This window comes from Bos indicus, chromosome 13 (genome assembly GCF_029378745.1).
Source record: "Bos indicus isolate NIAB-ARS_2022 breed Sahiwal x Tharparkar chromosome 13, NIAB-ARS_B.indTharparkar_mat_pri_1.0, whole genome shotgun sequence".
Taxonomy (NCBI): domain Eukaryota; kingdom Metazoa; phylum Chordata; class Mammalia; order Artiodactyla; family Bovidae; genus Bos; species Bos indicus.
In genome coordinates this window covers 76,408,762-76,414,761 of record NC_091772.1, presented here as the reverse complement: position 1 = coordinate 76,414,761, position 6,000 = coordinate 76,408,762, and the positions used below count along the sequence as shown (strand labels likewise).

Below are 6,000 nucleotides of genomic sequence, written 5' to 3'. Positions count from 1 at the left end.
CTCCTTGCCGGGAGGTCAGACTCTTAGAGCAGCTGCTCCAGAGGCCCCTTCCCGCCTCCCAGTATCCAGAACCCACCCGCATCCCATCCTTGGCCTCTCAGCTCCATCAGTACCCACACCGAACGCTCTGTTCTGGGTACTAAAAAGGCAGTGATGACGGGGCAACTGTGTTGGCAGAGCTCTGAGGAGCAGGGGTCTCAGGTGACTTTTTGCTAAACTGAAGCCATGGCCTCCTCGCAGGGACGAAACAAGCTGAGAGCCAGAGACAATCGACGAGGCGGCAGCAGGAGAGACACAAATGCCCCCGGGACTCACCTCAAGGACCAACCAGCACCAACTGCGAGGGTTGGGTCCCGGTGAGTCTGGGGGGGTTGCTCCTAATAGCCCCCATTTCTGTTCACAGAATGACTTCCAGTGACAGTGCCAGGCCACTTCTACAGTTGCTGCTGCTCTGCTTTCTGGGGGCCCCTTGTCCAGTTGATGCCTTGGAGTGAAGGCCACATTCTAATTCTAGAACTCAGGGCTTCACGGGCACCAGTGCTGCCAGGCTGGGAGAGCAAGACGCTCCCTAGAGCTTCAAGCTCCTGCCCTTTGGGTGGCCTCAACATGTTCCCCCAGTCCACTTCACCCCCTTCAAAGCACCCGGAATCTCCAGATCCCCCGTCCACTCACACCCTCCCCTCCCCACTCTTTCCGGGTACTCTAGAAAAAGCCACCCCTTTTCTCTCTTCTTCCTCCCTGAAATGAGTTGGGTGGGACTTGAGAAAAAATATTAATTTAGAACAACTGTAATATGGGGGTGAAGGAATTAGGGTGGGGAGCATAAGACTGGTGTGTGTGTGTGTGTGTGTGCACCCACACACAGGGAAAGGGAGGAGTCTGATCTCAATGTGCTATATTTTTTTCTTCCTTATCTTGTGTGAGACGATAACAGAAATGTCTTCAGCAATTACAATGTGGTCACGCATGGAGATTTCATTTGTGGCTTAGAAATAAAACAGAGAGAGAGTTTGTTTGTATCTTCCGGTGCCTAAATTCTCTGCTGGAGCCCAAAGAACAAAGGCAGCTAGCGGTGGGGCGTCGTCAACAAAGCTCAAAACATGATTTTACACTAAAGTCCAATTGGGGGGGGGGACACCCTAACAAGGACACAGGCCTGGGTGACCCCTCCCTTGGAGTCTGGGATGCAAGCATCTATGGTGAGGAATTAGAATATTGTTCCAGCTGCAGCTTCCTTCTCTCTCACGGAATCTTCTGAGAGCAAGCAGCTCAGGATTGGCATGGCAGTTCTGCAGTGTGGAGGTCCAGGCTGTTCACCATCCCATCCCCCTGGGAAGGACTTAGTCACATGACCACAGCCAGCTGCAAGGGAGGCTGGGAAATGTAGGCTTGATTCTGAACGGCTCTGTCGCCAGCCCCCAAAGCCAGACTCTGTTCCTCTTAAAGAAGGGGGAATGGATATTGGGGAACAGTCAACAGTCTTTGGAACAGAAGCTTCTGACGGGTTGAACTACAGGAAGCCTGGTCTTGCCAGCATGAGGGGAAAATGAAGTAAATGTCACCCTGCGGAAGGGTTAGCCTTTCCCAATGGAGTCCAGCTGGGCTCCCCTCCCATGCAGAACATCAGTCTGGAACACTCCACGTGTCCCGTTTCATAGGCAGTGACATCTTTCTCCAACATACTCTTATTCACTGCAAAGTCAAAGGATTTCCCTCGGAGGAATGGCGTGGTTTTACAAAGATGACTTTCACAGATTTTACGGCAGGCCAGAGACACGGAGCATCTGTGCATGAACACGAGGGTGAAGTGTGTTCCTCCGCCTGGTTTGCACGAGGGTGCAGTCTGCTCCACCCAGAGCCCTGTTTGGGGAGGAAGAAGAACGTGTAGAGGAGACAGAATAGAAAGAGGGGAGTGCGGCTCTGGGGCCAGGTGCCTGGCTTCAGACCCCAGCCCCTCCACCTGCTGCCTCCTGACATCCGGCGGATCATCCAGCCTTCCTGTGTCTTACTTGCCTTCTCTGCCGACTGCTCCAGGTGGTGGCTGCCCTGGGCTCTCCCCAAGCCCATGTTCTATCAGGTGTGAGCAGCCATCGTGACCCCATGGCTTCACTCTTATAGCTCCCTGAGTCGTAAAGCACTTTGCATGTCTCTCTGTCTCTGAGCCTCCCCACGAGTCATGAGAGATGAGTATTCTGGCACCAGCCCCATCTCACAGAGGAGGGAACCCTGACCCAGACAGCAGGCATCCCTGTCTCACAGTCAGATGGCCAGTAAACAGCCAGGCTGGGATGTGAGCCCAGGACCTTGGATGTCAGGCTCCCCTACTGAGTTGTCCCCAGTCACGTGTTAGGCAGTCACGTGCCAGGGGCAGCTGGAGAAGCTGGGCCTGTGGGGCTTAGAACAGGCAAGTCCCTGCCTTCTTGGAGCTCAAGTGGCGATGGAGAGAGAGATGACACCCAGGAAACGTGTCCTCAAGGTTCTTTCAGATGGTGGTAGGTGGTACCCAGAAGAGAAGACAGGGTACCGTGCTAGGAAATGCCTGGATGGAATGGGCAGCAGTGGGCAGCGCAGTCAGGAGGGGCTCTAGAGGAGGTGATGCTGCCAAAACCCGGAAGGTGAAATGGGACAGCCGTGAAAAGAGCTGGGGGAGAGCATTCCAGCAGGATGAGCGGCTGGGACAAGGGCCCTGGGTGGGGATGAACCTGGTGTGTGTGTGCCGCTGAAGGAAGGTCAGTGAGTCCAGGAGGAGGGGTGGACGGGCCCCCCACTCGGCCCCAGGGCCTGCGCTTTGGGAAGCATCTCTGTGGCTCCAAGCATCTTTTCAGGGCAGGGAGCCCTCCCACGTGGGGCAGGAAGGGCTCACTGTGTGACGGGGAGGGAGTGAGGAACGATGCGAACAATGCATCTCTGATGACCCTGGGGGGAGCCCAGGGCTGCCTACGTGGCCTGCCTCAGCCCAGGCTGGTTTTCCTCGCCAGGCCTCCGCCGACTGGTTGGGGCATCTCAGAACGTGGAGCCGGAAGTGTGGCTGTCCCTGCGAACACCTGACTCAGGCGTCACTCAACCTGTGACGGGCTTCCCTGGGCTGGGGGCGACGACACTGACGAGGGGGATCCCTCCCCTTCAATCCCCTCTCGGTTCAGCCCTTGCGAAACGAGGCTGTCGGAGCCTCCTGTTCTGTTTGGCTTTTATACTTTGAACAAGACACAAAGGCAGAACATATACATAATGCATAATTATGACACTTGGATTTGTTTAACTTTATCCCTGCAATTTCTCAAGTGTTCTCGCAATTAAAGAGCACCATTGTGTAATAAGACATACTTTGGGGAAAACAATATAACTGCTACTTACAAGAAGGAAAGGCATGTTTAACTCAGCTATTCATGTGCCTTAGTGTCATGTTGGTCTCTGGGTACTAACCGTGTCTTTCTTTTCTGCATTCTGACGCCTTAACATCTTGGAACCTTGTTGTGCCAGGGGGGCCTGTCTCTCTCAGAAGTAGCCAATTCAAGAGACAGTAAAAAAAAAAAAGCTCACCTATGTGTGTGGTTTTCTCATGTAAACCAATCAAGCCAACCACCCGCTTCATCAGGCTTTCTCACTCCAGGCACTACCTACCTGCCCTAATCACCCCAAGGCCACCTACCAGACAGCTAGGAAGAGCCCGTCTGCCCCAGGGCCCACTGAAACTGTTAACACTTAGCCAGTCCTAAGCCTGCCTCCCCTGCCTCGCCTGTTTCTTCCGCAGAAGCCACAATAAAGACTCGCCCACGTCTGCCCCTCCCTCTGCCTCCTGACCGCCCCTGGTGCTTCCCCACGTGGTCCTGCAGGCAGGCCATGCCTCCTCTTTCTGTGGATCTGAGTCTTCCTTTGTGACAGTCATTTCTGTATCCACCTGATTAAAATAAATCCCAGCCACCTGGCAGTCAGTCTCTGTACTTCCATTGGATGGGCACACCCGTAACAGCACCACCAGGCTCACTGGTCCCCTTGTGTGTTTAGACAACATGTCACTTTGCATCACAAAGACGCCCAGTGATGTCAGAGGCACCCGGATCACAGTGCAGGCACGGGGCCTGGTATCCAAGAGCCCTTGGCTGCTGCTAAGACACCACTCCCGCTGTGAGAACTGGTGGCCGTATTGGAGCCTCCAGCTGAAGGGAACTAAATTACATCTAGAATGACCCACATTGTGCTGCAGCCAATGACCCAGTTAACCTCTGGTTCATTTGCTGCTTCTCCGTGTCCTGGGAACGGGTGGTGTTTACTCGGGTCGGGACAAACCTTCATTACCCGGTGTTACCCGGCCAGCACGCTGGCTGTCCTGGGCCCAGCGCTTTAATAGAACCGGCAATGGGCCAGGGCCCCGCGGAAGCTGCAGAATAAGAATGAGTCCTTTTCTTTACTCTCTCTCCTCCACCCTGATTTGCAAAACTAAGCTTTTTTGCCTTTTTTAAAAGTGTGTTTATTTGTTTCTTGATTGTTGTTCCGTCTCCTATGAAAGAAAGAATTTGTTAACCAGGCGGTGCTGTAAATCTGGCACAAGCTCAGGTCTGCACCTCTCGCCAAGAGCCAGATAGCCCTGCTCTGGTCAGTAGGTACCATGTCAGGAGTGTTTACATGATCCAGGGATGTGGGGTGAAAATTACACTGGTCTCCAGAGGATTCATTTAAGAGTGGGTGTCGATCCTTGCAAAGGATGGGTAGATGAGAGAGAACCCCTTCATTATAAAATTTGACTCAAGCTAACGAATAGCTCAAAACCATCTCTAATTGAGGCTGCAGTTTCCCTGGGGAAAGAGAAGACATTGTTGATTCTGTTCAGACGTGTGGTTCCCAACTGGATCAGAGCCACGGCCTGATTTTTAAAACAAATGTTTTATAATTTCTCCTTTTTCTCAACTTGGAATGAGATTCAGAGATAATATAACCTACCTACATGCATATATTTTCATCAGTGTAAGATCTCTACTATAATATAAAGGGAAAAGGAAAGAAATTCACAGTAAAATAAAACATTTTGGCATGCAAATGCTCTGGCATAACTCAGCTAGAAGATGTAATAAAGTCATCAGATGCTTGGGCCTGGATGTAGAATCCCAGTGAATGAAGCTACAAGCACAGAGCCGTGACAGCTGGTCTGTTTGTGGCAATTCAGGTGCCAAGAGAGGCTTGGCCATGAGCATCTTGAGTTTCAAACCAGTGACCAACCCTCTGTGAGCACTAAATGAAACAAATATTAAATGCCAGAGTCTTCCCTTACTTAACACCATGGCTTCATTCCTGAAAAACTCAGTATACTTCAAAACAATTAAAAAAAAAAAACTTTTCTATGTATATCAAATGGGATTTGATTCAGATCAGGCCCTTTGAGGAGACTCTTAACCTACATGTTCATGTGGGGCATCTAATATCAGTGCCAATGCATGAAGAACAAGTAGAGGCAGACACAGCGGGTGGGCCCGGAATTAGTCCCTGAGGCGGGTGTCTGTCTCTCGTTTTCAGACCAGGAAATGAATCCAGAGAGGAAAAAAAAACTCATCCAAGTTCTCACAGCCAGAGAAGGGCAAGATGGGGCCTTAAATGGAATGCTATTAGAATAGACGGCTAATTCTACCTCCAGTGTAAGTTCCTGTCTTTTCAGTCACACCCCTTGCCCCACACTGCAGCAGCCCAGCAAACCCTGCAACCCCCAGCAGGAGACGGACAGACTCCATCTCTGACTCTTACCTGAATCTGAAGAGGGGGACAGACTGCCTTTGATGCTGATCGGGGCTCTTGGCCTTCCCCAATCAATCTGAAAATATCACAATCTGAAAATCTCATCTATTCATGTGTTACCTCTTGCCATCTCCTCAACCAGAATGGAAGCCCCAGGAGGTCAGGAACCTCATCTGTCCCGTCCAGCGCTTTATCCCCAGCAGCCAGCACTTTATCCCCAGCAGCCAGCACAGGGCCTGTATTGTTGGATCCTCACAGATGTGTTTTGAATGACTA

The 6,000-nt window shown here is 51.6% G+C and overlaps 1 long non-coding RNA gene across 5 annotated transcripts in view; it reads right to left on the bottom strand.

The window, feature by feature from the left end:
• Positions 1-955: 955 nt before the first annotated feature.
• The window catches only part of LOC109567525 (uncharacterized), a 34,904-nt gene continuing 29,859 nt past the window's right edge, over positions 956-6,000 (bottom strand). For all 5 annotated transcript variants that reach the window (XR_011570258.1, XR_011570256.1, XR_011570259.1 and 2 more), the window contains one exon: positions 956-1,860. This is a non-coding gene — a long non-coding RNA (uncharacterized lncRNA). The remainder of the gene's footprint in view (positions 1,861-6,000) is intronic.